Source organism: Procambarus clarkii, chromosome 85 (assembly GCF_040958095.1).
Source record: "Procambarus clarkii isolate CNS0578487 chromosome 85, FALCON_Pclarkii_2.0, whole genome shotgun sequence".
Lineage (NCBI taxonomy): Eukaryota > Metazoa > Arthropoda > Malacostraca > Decapoda > Cambaridae > Procambarus > Procambarus clarkii.
In genome coordinates this window covers 17213413-17227295 of record NC_091234.1, presented here as the reverse complement: position 1 = coordinate 17227295, position 13883 = coordinate 17213413, and the positions used below count along the sequence as shown (strand labels likewise).

General features: G+C 52.3%; 1 protein-coding gene across 1 annotated transcript in view; it reads left to right on the top strand.

The window, feature by feature from the left end:
• LOC123746654 (plexin-B) overlaps positions 1-13883 on the top strand; it is a 364020-nt gene that overhangs the window by 123397 nt on the left and 226740 nt on the right. The window lies entirely within an intron of this gene.

Genomic DNA, 13883 nt, shown 5'->3' with positions numbered 1-13883 from the left:
TCCCACAGGGTCCATCTTTGAGGTCTCTTGAGATTAAACAACACTGGTTAAGAACGACAGCATTAGTGGAGCACTGATGCTGGCGTTTGTCTTCCTAGCTCTAGCACCTTAAAGAATTTTAATGTCGTTAACATTACAACACAACAGGTACAACAAGGCTAGAAGGTGGGGCATAAAGGGCTAGACCTCGCTCCCCATTAGGCACTGATAGGTAAATACCTTCAGATAGGGGTAGGTTACAGGTCTAGATTTGTATTAAATGAAGAGTATGTTAACGTTAATTACCAAGGTATTTAGGCCCATCAAGAAATGCCCGACCAACCAGGTTGTAGTGGATATGCGGGCCTCCAGGTACAATAGGGTTAATTAGGTAAGATCAGATCAGGCTCAAAGTTACCAAGAAACATTCCCTAACGTGTATATTAAAAATGAAATATTTACAGTACACTAAATGTGCGAAGAAAGTATGCGAATTCACGGTTATTTTGATGTGAGTGGTTGACTTGTTGATGTTAAGTGCTCGTGGAATATCTCGGCCAGACCCTTGGCCGGCCAGCCAGCCAGCCATCCGGCCAGCCAGCCCCTCGACCGGCCAGCCACCCGGCCACACTAGCGTCTACATTCTGCAGGACGGACCTCAATGAGGTGGTGTTAAGGAAGTGGTGGTGGTGGCCCAGTGGTCTTAAGTGGTTGGTGGTGTGCAGGCATCAGTGGGCAGTTATTGTAGCAGTGTTAATGCTGTTTGTGTTATGATGCGGGATGGTGGCAGTTGTGGTAGCGGTGTTGGAAGGGGCTGTAGCGGCCCTGGCAGTGTTGGTGGTGGTAACGAAGTTGGCAGTGGTAATAGTGGTGGTAGAAGTGGTGGTGGGTGCAGCTGGGGTAGAGTGTATGGGTGTGGTATAGGGGTGAATGCCCCTACCCCACCCATACACTTCCCATCATAGGTGCTGATCGAAAGAGAAGACCTTTCCAAAGGTCCAGGTTTATTCCAAGTGATAATAGTGCTACTAGGGGGTGGTGGTTGATGTAGCCGAGGCTGGTTGATGGCGTGGTGGTGGTGGTTGGCAGTTGATGAGGGATTGATGCTTCATAATAGGCGCATCACCAGCTTCCGTGCGAGATGTAGATGAAACCATAAGATTTTATAAACGTTAATGCGCTAATAACCTAGATTGTGTGCTCAGACATTCCATCAAATGATTATATCATAATTGGCTTATTTTCTTCTCACTGTCGTAATTATTGTTCTGGGAAGACTGCACGATGCTGTCTTGACTGTTCTTGTTGCAATGCTCTCTTACTTCTTAATACTTCTTACTTAATACTTACTTAATACTTACTACTTAATACTAAATACTTCATAATATGAAGTATTTAGCTAACGATACGAACTCAAAGCTCGTAAATTATAGTAATAGGATGTTGTTATAGATTCAGCTACTCTGAACAAGTTCCAAGTAGCACGGGCTATGGTGAGCCCGTAACTTACCTGGCACAGGAGCGGGGCAAGTAGCACGGGCTATGGTGAGCCCGTAACTTACCTGGCACAGGAGCGGGGCTGTGTGTTGTAAATAATAGGAGGATGCTTTCATTAGCTCGACAGTTTAAGTTTCCTTGTCTGAAGTCTAGAGCAATGGGAACCGGTCGGCCGAGCGGACAGCACGCTGGACTTGTGATCCTGTGGTCCCGGGTTCGATCCCGGGTGCCGGCGAGAAACAATGGGCAGAGTTTATTTCACCCTATGCCCCTGTTACCTAGCAGTAAAATAGGTAACTGGGTGTTAGTCAGCTGTCACGGACTGCTTCCTGGGGGTGGAGGCCTGGTCGAGGACCGGGCCGCGGGGACACTAAAGCCCGAAATCATCTCAAGATACAGCATATGGAAGAGATCTTAGGATAGTATAGATGGGATATGAGAATGAGGGAACGGTCCCCAACCATTTTGGGACCGATTAGGATGGAACGCCGACCTGCAAAAAGCGAGGTCGTCGCTGTACCGTCCAGTCCATGTTGTTGGATAGGGAGAAGATAAGGACGGCTTAAATCTGAAGAGAGCAACGGGATGTGGGATATTATCCCTGGGATATTATCCCTGGGATTATGCAAGTGGGTAATGACGTCGACGTTGGCATGCCATACGTACTCACCTAGTTATACTCACCTAGTTGTGTTTGCGGGGGTTGAGCTCTGGCTCTTTGGTCCCGCCTCTCAACTGTCAATCAACAGGTGTACAGGTTCCTGAGCCTATTGGACTCTATATTATCTACACTTGAAACTGTGTATGGAGTCAGCCTCCACCACATCACTGCCTAATGCATTCTATTTGTCAACCACTCTGACACTAAAAAAGTTCTTTCTAATATCTCTGTGGCTCATTTGGGCACTCAGGTTCTACCTGTGTCCCCTAGTGCGTGTTCCCCTAGTGTTAAATAGACTGTCTTTATCTACCCTGTCGATTCCCTTGAGAATCTTGAATGTGGTGATCATGTCCCCCCTAACTCTTCTGTCTTCCAAACAATGTTAACGTGTTTACATTAACTTGACAACGTTGCTCTTTCTTATAGTTGATGTGGCAGAGTAGCGTACGAATGGTTTCATCCGGAGTAAACGTTGTCTCATTAGTGCCTTTACGTCCTGGGGGCCAGATTCACGAAGCAGTTACGCAAGTACTTACGAACCTGTATATCTCTTCTCAATCTTTGGCCGCATTGTTTACAATTATTAAACAGTTAATGAGCTCCGAAGCACCAGGAGGCTGTTTATAACAACAACAACAGTTGATTGGCAAGTTTCATGCTTGTAAACTGTTTAATAAATGTAACCAAAGCCGTCAAAGACTGAGGAAAGATGTACACGTTCGTAAGTACTTGCGTAACTGGTTCGTGAATCTGGTCCCAGGATTATATATTACCCTCCGCCCTCCTGTGTAATGATTGTTGTGATGTAACCTATATATACAATCCTGTTACCTAGCAGTAAATAGGTACCTGGGTGTTAGTCAGCTGTCACGGGCTGCTTCCTGGGGATGGAGGCCTGGTCGAGGACCGGGCCGCGGGGACACTAAAGCCCCGAAATCATCTCAAGAAGATGTACAGCATGAGAGAGCTCGTCCTGTAGACTTAACAAGCCTCATTAATTTCCGTATTTGAGTGGTGTATGGTGCGATGTGTGGGGGTCGTAAGCATCAAAGATGCCCAGATGCTTAGTGACTCGTAAGAGTGTGACTCTTAGTGACGTAAGTCAAGTGACGTAAGAGAGTCACTCGGTGACTCGTAAGAGAGTTCTTGCGTAGCACAAACTGCTATTACACACAGAGATCACACTAACGTGATGCATCAAATGAACAAATCCACAAGGGCCGTGACGAGGATTCGAACGATTGTGGATTTGTTTACAAACTGTTATGTTTATATAGCGCATGGCCGTGTTCTGTGATCTACCTGTGTTCATGTGCGTAAAGATGATCTTCACGGAATGTAGGCATTAGCTATGAGGGACGGTGGTGGTGGTAGGGACGGTGGTGGTAGGGACGGTGGTGGTAGGGACGGTGGTGGTAGGGACGGTGGTAGGGACGGTGGTGGTAGGGACGGTGGTGGTAGGGACGGTGGTGGTAGGGACGGTGGTGGTAGGGGACGGTGGTGGTAGTGGACGGTAGTGGTAGACGGTGATGGTGGTAGTGGACGGCAGTGGTAGACGGTGATGGTGGTAGTGGACGGCAGTGGTAGGGACTGTGGTGGTGGTGGACGGTGGTGGTAGGGACGGTGGTGGTAGGGACGGTGGTGGTAGGGACGGTGGTGGTAGGGACGGTGGTGGTAGTGGACGGTAGTGGTAAGACGGTAGTGGTAGACGGTGATGGTGGTAGTGGACGGGAGTGGTAGACGGTGATGGTGGTAGTGGACGGCAGTGGTAGACGGTGATGGTGGTAGTGGACGGCAGTGGTAGGGACTGTGGTGGTGGTAGGGACGGTGGTGGTAGGGACGGTAGTGGTAGACGGTGATGGTGGTAGGGACGGCAGTGGTAGACGGTGATGGTGGTAGTGGACGGCAGTGGTAGGGACTGTGGTGGTGGTAGGGACGGTGGTGGTAGGGACGGTAGTGGTAGACGGTGATGGTGGTAGTGGACGGCAGTGGTAGGGACTGTGGTGGTGGTAGGGACGGTAGTGGTAGACGGTGATGGTGGTAGTGGACGGCAGTGGTAGGGACTGTGGTGGTGGTAGGGACGGTAGTGGTAGACGGTGATGGTGGTAGTGGACGGCAGTGGTAGGGACTGTGGTGGTGGTAGGGACGGTAGTGGTAGGGACGGTGATGGTAGACGGTGATGGTGGTAGTGGACGGCAGTGGTAGGGACTGTGGTGGTGGTAGGGACGGTGGTGGTAGGGACGGTGGTGGTAGACGGTGATGGTGGTGGTGGACGGCAGTGGTAGGGACTGTGGTGGTGGTGGACGGTGGTGGTAGGGACGGTGGTGGTAGACGGTGATGGTGGTAGGGACGGCAGTGGTAGGGACTGTGGTGGTGGTGGACGGTGGTAGTGGCTATGACAACATAAGTAGGGAGATACTGCTTTATGCTTTATCCAAACTAACCCATAGTACAGATCTACGAAACATGAGACGTCTTCGTTGTGAATAATTCCCCCCCGTTTCCCCCCCTCCCCTCCCCCAAGGAGGCCTAGTCAGGAACCGGGCCGCGGGGACGTTGAGCCCCAAAATCGACGCAAGGTAAGGCTCGCATATTTTATGCGCGCATCGCTAACGCACCACCACACATCACGCCAGCTGGCCTGGTAAACTTGCCTCCCTCAACCTCTATAATTAATTTCGCGGTAAAAATGACCTTTGGTGGCAAGTTTGTGTAAACCTTGGAGACGGCGTACAACTTGAACGCCAAACTTGACGCGAATGTTTCATGGGCCGTGCAGGGGCTTCAAGTTACCTCCTCCCGTCACCTGATCAATGCGGCTGTCAGCTGGAAAATTCTTTTGACAACTTTTTCTTGGCATTGAGCGAAGTTTGGTGCTTGGGGGAAAGAGTTTATGCGGAACGACTGTGAGGGTCTGGGACTCTAGGAGGAACGACTGAGGGGTCTGGGACTCTAGGAGGAACGACTGAGGGGTCTGGGACTCTAGGAGGAACGACTGAGGGGTCTGGGACTCTAGGAGGAACGACTGAGGGGTCTGGGACTCTAGGAGGAACGATTTGAGGGTCTGGGACTCTAGGAGGAACGACTGAGGGTCTGGGACTCTAGGAGGAACGACTGAGGGTCTGGGACTCTAGGAGGAACAATTTGAGGGTCTGGGACTCTAGGAGGAACGACTGAGGGGTCTGGGACTCTAGGAGGAACGATTTGAGGGTCTGGGACTCTAGGAGGAACGACTTGAGGGTCTGGGACTCTAGGAGGAACGACTGTGAGGGTCTGGGACTCTAGGAGGAACGACTGAGGGTCTGGGACTCTAGGAGGAACGACTTGAGGGTCTGGGACTCTAGGAGGAACGACTGAGGGTCTGGGACTCTAGGAGGAACGACTCGAGGGTCTGGGACTCTAGGAGGAACGACTCGAGGGTCTGGGACTCTAGGAGGAACGACTGAGGGTCTGGGACTCTAGGAGGAACGACTTGAGGGTCTGGGACTCTAGGAGGAACGACTGAGGGTCTGGGACTCTAGGAGGAACGACTGAGGGGTCTGGGACTCTAGGAGGAACGACTGAGGGGTCTGGAACTCTAGGAGGAACGACTTGAGGGTCTGGGACTCTAGGAGGAACGACTTGAGGGTCTGGGACTCTAGGAGGAACGACTTGAGGGTCTGGGACTCTAGGAGGAACGACTGAGGGTCTGGGACTCTAGGAGGAACGACTGTGAGGGTCTGGGACTCTAGGAGGAACGACTGAGGGTCTGGGACTCTAGGAGGAACGACTGACGGGTCTGGGACTCTAGGAGGAACGACTGAGGGGTCTGGGACTCTAGGAGGAACGACTGAGGGGTCTGGGACTCTATCTACCCGGTCGTCGACCAGGCCTCCTGGTTGCTGGACTGGTCAACCAGGCTGTTGGACCATGGTTTTGAAAGAGGGATACACCGCCTTCAACTCCTTGTCAGGTTGCGGAAAATATCAGTGCATTGATGGATGACGAGTGACGTCAATCATGTCAGGATCAGGTGATGATCTAGTGAGACATCAGACAAACATCTAGTGAGTGTTTGTCTGTCTCAAACTAAGAAGACAGACAGACAGAAGACAGATATGGGAGGCTACAGCTACCAGCTCCTGACAGTCTACAATGATATCTAAACTGTTTTCTACAGATGGTCATGTATTCTGTTTGTGTGTAAACAGGTTATTGTATGGTAATGCATTATGTGTGTGGTACGTGGTTGTGGTAGGTGGGCCTCGTGTGGTGTACGTGGTTGTGGTAGGTGGGCCTCGTGTGGTGTACGTGGTTGTGGTAGGTGGGCCTCGTGTGGTGTACGTGGTTGTGGTAGGTGGGCCTCGTGTGGTGTACGTGGTTGTGGTAGGTGGGCCTCGTGTGGTGTACGTGGTTGTGGTAGGTGGGCCTCGTATGGTGTACGTGGTTGTGGTAGGTGGGCCTCGTATGGTGTACGTGGTTGTGGTAGGTGGGCCTCGTATGGTGTACGTGGTTGTGGTAGGTGGGCCTCGTATGGTGTACGTGGTTGTGGTAGGTGGGCCTCGTGTGGTGTACGTGGTTGTGGTAGGTGGGCCTTGTGTGGTGTACGTGGTTGTGGTAGGTGGGCCTCGTGTGGTGTACGTGGTTGTGGTAGGTGGGCCTCGTGTGGTGTACGTGGTTGTGGTAGGTGGGCCTCGTGTGGTGTACGTGGTTGTGGTAGGTGGGCCTCGTATGGTGTACGTGGTTGTGGTAGGTGGGCCTCGTATGGTGTACGTGGTTGTGGTAGGTGGGCCTCGTGTGGTGTACGTGGTTGTGGTAGGTGGGCCTCGTATGGTGTACGTGGTTGTGGTAGGTGGGCCTCGTATGGTGTACGTGGTTGTGGTAGGTGGGCCTCGTATGGTGTACGTGGTTGTGGTAGGTGGGCCTCGTATGGTGTACGTGGTTGTGGTAGGTGGGCCTCGTATGGTGTACGTGGTTGTGGTAGGTGGGCCTCGTATGGTGTACGTGGTTGTGGTAGGTGGGCCTCGTATGGTGTACGTGGTTGTGGTAGGTGGGCCTCGTATGGTGTACGTGGTTGTGGTAGGTGGGCCTCGTATGGTGTACGTGGTTGTGGTAGGTGGGCCTCGTGTGGTGTACGTGGTTGTGGTAGGTGGGCCTTGTGTGGTGTACGTGGTTGTGGTAGGTGGGCCTCGTATGTTCCCCATTTAGTTGGTCATTTCCGGTCTAACTTGTCTCTCTCGCCTTCGCTAATGGGCGATTTGTTTCCTTTTGTGACGTTTATTTGTGTCTCCGGCTTATCTCCAGCATCTCCGAATTGGTTAACTGTTCCCCCCCCCCCCCTGTGCTGCCGTGACTGTCCGTGGCGCCGTGGCTGGCTCAGTCGGTGCCCGTGGCAGCGTCCGTGTCGTTCTTGACTTCTTGTTGTAAATTTCTCGATTTGCCGTCCTTAGCCTAATGTACGTATATATAGGAGCTTTCTTGGTATCCCTGGAATTTACTCCTAGAATTAGAGAGAAATTTCACACTCTTAAGTCAGATTCAAAATCTAAAACCATCTGATTAACCTGATTGTTGATTTTTTCATCCCGCGAAATGACAGCTATCACAGCGTGACTGATCAAGCACATATTGAAAGTTGTCAGGTTGTCTTAAAAGACCTCCGTATTTGTCCTAACAACATACCCGTGTTTGTTGGCAGTAGTTAAGAAAGTTTCCGCCCCTTGAGAGTCTTAATATAGCATCTTGTTTGTAAAAATAGCAGCCGTGATTTTTATCTTGAGTATCCTGACTTGCAGCGAGACCTCGAGAGAGTTCTGGGAACTGGTTGATGGGGTTCTGGGAGTTCTTCGTCTCCCCAAGCCCAGCCCGAGGCCAGGCTTGACTTGTGAGAGTTTGGTCCACCAGGCTGTTGCTTGGAGCGGCCCGCAGGCCCACATACCCACCACAGCCCGGTTGGTCCGGCACTCCTTGGATGAAAGTATCTAGTTTCCTCTTTAAGATGTCCACGGTTGTTCCGGCAGCTGTGAGCCGGCAGCTGTTGTACTAGTTACGAAGATGTTGAGGACGATCTACTCCAGGTCCCTTGTCATGACTCCTAGATCATAGCTCTCTGGACCAGCACTCAACCGTGGGATTCGCGTCTGAGTCACCTCCTTCAAGGTATGGTGTTCTTCCGTTCAAGATGAGTGGTGGGATGTTATCTGTGGAGCGGTGCCGCAGCTTCCGGCGCGGCCCCGACCCCCCCCCCCCTCACAGCTCCCCAGAGGCGTCAGCTGGGGCCTGGGGCGGGGGAGTCCTGGCGCGGGGTCGGGGAGAAGTGAAGGGTTACGTGTGGGGCAAGGAATGAAACTCATTGATTTGGTGAGGAATTCACGCTGTAGTGAGTTTGGTGGAGTGTAACCTGGTGTGGTGATTGTTCGTCAGGGCTGCCGTGGAGGGGGGCTCCTGGTGAGGTGTGAGGGGGGGGGCTCCTGGTGAGGTGTGAGGGGAGGGGGCTCCTGGTGAGGTGTGAGGGGAGGGGGCTCCTGGTGAGGTGTGAGGGGAGGGGGCTCCTGGTGAGGGCTCTTGGTGAGGTGAAAGTGGAAAACATTTGTATTGTCACATTATGACTTTTCATTTACATAGATGTCATGATATTTACAAGAGGGGGGTCTTAGTACCCACTGTTGGGCGTTTTCGTTCCTTCTCTTAGGCCTATGTGGATGCCCAATTCGTTACCATCCTTTAGGCCCATCATGTAGGCGCATGACTCGTTACCTCCTCATAGACCTATCATATGGAGGCATCACAGGCACTAGGAGGAACACCAACTGTGTAATATACCCTCTTTGGGGATGGTGGGGACAGGGGCAGCGGGTATTAAAATGAAACATGCGTAAAGCAGGAAAGCTGAGAGAGACCCCCCCCACTCACACCCCCAATCAGCCCCCCACTTAACTCAACCCCACCTCAACCGGCCCCATTACACCCGAACCTAGAACAGTTCCACCCCATCACATCATATGCGGGAGACAGAATCATGGTCAGAGGAGGATTAATGTCCCGGGAGTTGAGTGTTATGACAATATATATATATATATATATGTGTGTGTATATCACGAAAATAAACACGTGATTAAGAATGTGACAATGTCAGACCACGGAGGAAAATGAAACAGGAATTTCCTTAAGTACTTTCGTATATTAAATACATCTTCAGATTTCCTTCTGAAGATGTATTTAATATACGAAAGTACTTAAGGAAATTCCTGTTTCATTTTCCTCCGTGGTCTGACATTGTCATATATATATATATATATATATATATATATATATATATATATATATATATATATATATATATATATATATATATATATATATATATATATATAATATAATATAATAATATAATAATATAGCAGACATCAGTCCGTAAGAGACATCTCCCGTCACGCAGGGTGCAGTCGCACCTCCACAGATCTCCAGTATCAGCTAATGATACTGGTAATGGCTCAAAAGGGCCACCACTTACGGGCTATTCATGCCCGTGCCACCTTTTGGGTGGCTTAATCTTCATCAATCTGAATAGTCCACGGGAGACATCTCCCGTCACGCAGGGTGCAGTCGCACCTCCACAGATCTCTCCAGTATCAGCTCTTGATACTGGTAATGGCTCAAAAGGGCCTCCACTTACGGGCTATTCATGCCCGTGCCACCTTTTGGATGGCTTAATCTTCATCTTCTCTCGTCCGTAATGTTGTCCATTTGACCCCCTCAGCCACCGCGGACTCCAGACGATCTGAGGGTAAAACTGAGGCGAGCGGCTCACGCCGTCGCAAGGTTCCGCACCCGCGACGCTGGAGTTGGGATTAAGATGGGGGAAATGAGGATAAGGATAAGGATGGGAAGTAGGATCTGTGGTAGGGGGATAAGGATCAAGAGGATCTGGCTCACCAGGAGAAAGATCAGGGTTAGTATTGGGAAGAGATAACCTTATCTTGCGGTTACCTTGCGATGATTTCGGGGCTTAGCGTCCCCGCGGCCCGGTTCGCGACCAGGCCGCCTCGTTGCTGGACTGGTCAACCAGGCTGTTTGATGCGACTGCTCGCAGCCACAGCATGAATGAACCACAGCCTGGTTGATCAGGTTGGGCAGGAGGATCTAAATCAATAATAGGACAACAAGGAGTAGAACAAGGAGCATCATCAGAGGGGATATGATCACAACATACAAAATATCGAGGGAAAATGTTGTGAACAAGGAGAGCCTAGGTAAATAAAGGGAAAAGTAAGCACTAGAGTAGAGAAAAGTAAGCACTGTTGACGTGACTCTCCACCGCTGACAGCTGTTGACGTGACTCTCCACCGCTGACAGCTGTTGACGTGACTCTCCACCGCTGACAGCTGTTGACGTGACTCTCCACCGCTGACAGCTGTTGACGTGACTCTCCACCGCTGACAGCTGTTGACGGCTCCACACCGAGAAGGAAGTGCATCAAACAACCTTAATAACATTAATTACAAGGATTAATTACCAATTACTAAAGTTCCATCTAGAGGACATAGATGGAACTTGGGAACACTATATTAATAATAATAATTCATTGTGTCGAGGGGACAGGCAGCCAGTGTATATATACATGTTAGGCTTGTATCGAGGTCTTCACCGCTTCGCCACTGACAGCTGTTGGTGACTCTCCACCGCTGACAGCTGTTGGTGACTCTCCACCGCTGACAGCTGTTGACGTGACTCTCCACCGCTGACAGCTGTTGGTGACTCTCCACCGCTGACAGCTGTTGGTGACTCTCCACCGCTGACAGCTGTTGGTGACTCTCCACCGCTGACAGCTGTTGGTGACTCTCCACCGCTGACAGCTGTTGGTGACTCTCCACCGCTGACAGCTGTTGGTGACTCTCCACCGCTGACAGCTGTTGGTGACTCTCCACCGCTGATAGCTGTTGGTGACTCTCCACCGCTGACAGCTGTTGACGTGACTCTCCACCGCTGACAGCTGTTGACGTGACTCTCCACCGCTGACAGCTGTTGACGTGACTCTCCACCGCTGACAGCTGTTGACGTGACTCTCCACCGCTGACAGCTGTTGGTGACTCTCCACCGCTGACAGCTGTTGACGTGACTCTCCACCGCTGACAGCTGTTGACGTGACTCTCCACCGCTGACAGCTGTTGACGTGACTCTCCACCGCTGACAGCTGTTGACGTGACTCTCCACCGCTGACAGCTGTTGACGTGACTCTCCACCGCTGACAGCTGTTGACGTGACTCTCCACCGCTGACAGCTGTTGACGTGACTCTCCACCGCTGACAGCTGTTGACGTGACTCTCCACCGCTGACAGCTGTTGACGTGACTCTCCACCGCTGACAGCTGTTGACGTGACTCTCCACCGCTGACAGCTGTTGACGTGACTCTCCACCGCTGACAGCTGTTGACGTGACTCTCCACCGCTGACAGCTGTTGACGTGACTCTCCACCGCTGACAGCTGTTGACGTGACTCTCCACCGCTGACAGCTGTTGACGTGACTCTCCACCGCTGACAGCTGTTGACGTGACTCTCCACCGCTGACAGCTGTTGACGTGACTCTCCACCGCTGACAGCTGTTGACGTGACTCTCCACCGCTGACAGCTGTTGACGTGACTCTCCACCGCTGACAGCTGTTGACGTGACTCTCCACCGCTGACAGCTGTTGACGTGACTCTCCACCGCTGACAGCTGTTGACGTGACTCTCCACCGCTGACAGCTGTTGACGGCTCCACACCGAGAAGGAAGTGCATCAAACAACCTTAATAACATTAATTACAAGGATTAATTACCAATTACTAAACCGCAACTAATTTCGTTAACCAAAGTTGGGGTCCCACGAGAGGGCCGGACCGCAGGAGAAGAACAAGAACAAAATAACAGGTGAAAGAACAGAGGAGAATGCCAGAGGAGGCATAATCCCCCAGGGCCGGATGGGTGGTGGGGGGGGGGGGGGAGCCGGATAGGCGTGCCCCAGATCCGGACAATTCATTAATCTGTTGCCGATTCCGGTTTCCCCAGGGAGCCTAACCCGGCCTACTTTTCCCTCCCCAACCTCACCCACCTGTCCCCCCTCCCCACGCCCACCTGTCCCCCCTCCCCACGCCCACCTGTCCCCCCTCCCCACGCCCATCTGTCCCCCACATCCCCACCTGCGCCTCACTCGCTCCAAGCAACTTATACTCCGACACCCCCCCCCCCCCCTCCACAGCTCATCCCCCCCTCCACAGGTCAATCACGGACGTCTGGGATGCTCTCGGACGTAGGTTCGAATCCTGATCACGGCCCTTGTGGATTTGTTCATCGGACGTCTCATCCTCATCCCCTCCCACGCCCCTCTACCATTCCCCTCCACCATTCCCCTCCACGTCCCTCTCCCCCCCTCTCTCTCCCCCCCCTCTCCCTCCCCCCCTCTCCCTCTCCCCCCTCTCCCTCTCCCCCCTCTCCCTCTCCCCCCTCTCCCTCCCCCCCTCTCCCTCCCCCCCCTCTCCCTCCCCCCCCTCTCCCTCCCCCCCTCTCCCTCTCCCCCTCTCTCCCCCCCCTTACTCCCAGCAATCCCTCTTCCCAACGTCACTGTTCTTGTTCCTTTTTTCCCATGATTGTACCCTCTCAGCCATTCAATTTAGTCCCCCTCGGCTCTGCTACTCTCTCTCCCATCTCGCCATTTCTTTAGGTTCCATTTTGAACATGTTGAAGAGTGGGTGTTGCTCAGGCTATATACAGTGGTGTGGAGACCTCTGGCCAGGTTTCTGAAAGGTCTCATTTGTATTTTTCCAATTGATATCATGCCGCGATAGCATTTGTCTTCGGAGTCTCGTCATCTCAGGGGACTGCGTATGAGACTGGCTTGGTCCCCGGGGGACTGCGTATGAGACTGGCTTGGTCCCCGGGGGACTGCGTATGTGCATCTGCGTTGAACGATTTCGCTTAAGTCACGGTTGCACTGACATCAGCAGCATCATTGACATCTTAATCAGCACCATTGCTATCACCATCATTGCTGTCACCATCATCACCGCCTCTGTCAAGAGAATCCAATTCCGCCATTATCTTCATCACCAGCACCATCACCACCACCACAGCCATCACCACCACCACAGCCATCACCACCACCACAGCCATCACCATCACCACAGCCATCACCACAGCCACCACCACAGCCATCACCATCACCACAGCCATCACCACAGCCATCACCACAGCCACCACCACAGCCATCACCATCACCACAGCCATCACCACAGCCACCACCACAGCCATCACCATCACCACAGCCATCACCACAGCCACCACCACAGCCATCACCATCACCACAGCCATCACCACAGCCACCACCACAGCCACCACCACAGCCACCACCACAGCCACCACCACCACCACAGCCACCACCACCACCACAGCCACCACCACCACCACAGCCATCACCACCACCACAGCCATCACCATCACCACAGCCATCACCACAGCCACCACCACAGCCATCACCATCACTACAGCCATCACCATCACCACAGCCATCACCACAGCCACCACCACAGCCATCACCATCACCACAGCCATCACCACAGCCATCACCACAGCCATCACCACAGCCATCACCATCACCACAACCCCCCCGTCATGTGCACCCTCACTATTAACACTGGATCACCACAGTTGTGAAGGTGGTGGAGAGTACATACAGTCGAGCCATCACTCTCATTAACCGCGTCGTTACCTGCGTTAACACTGCCACCATCTTC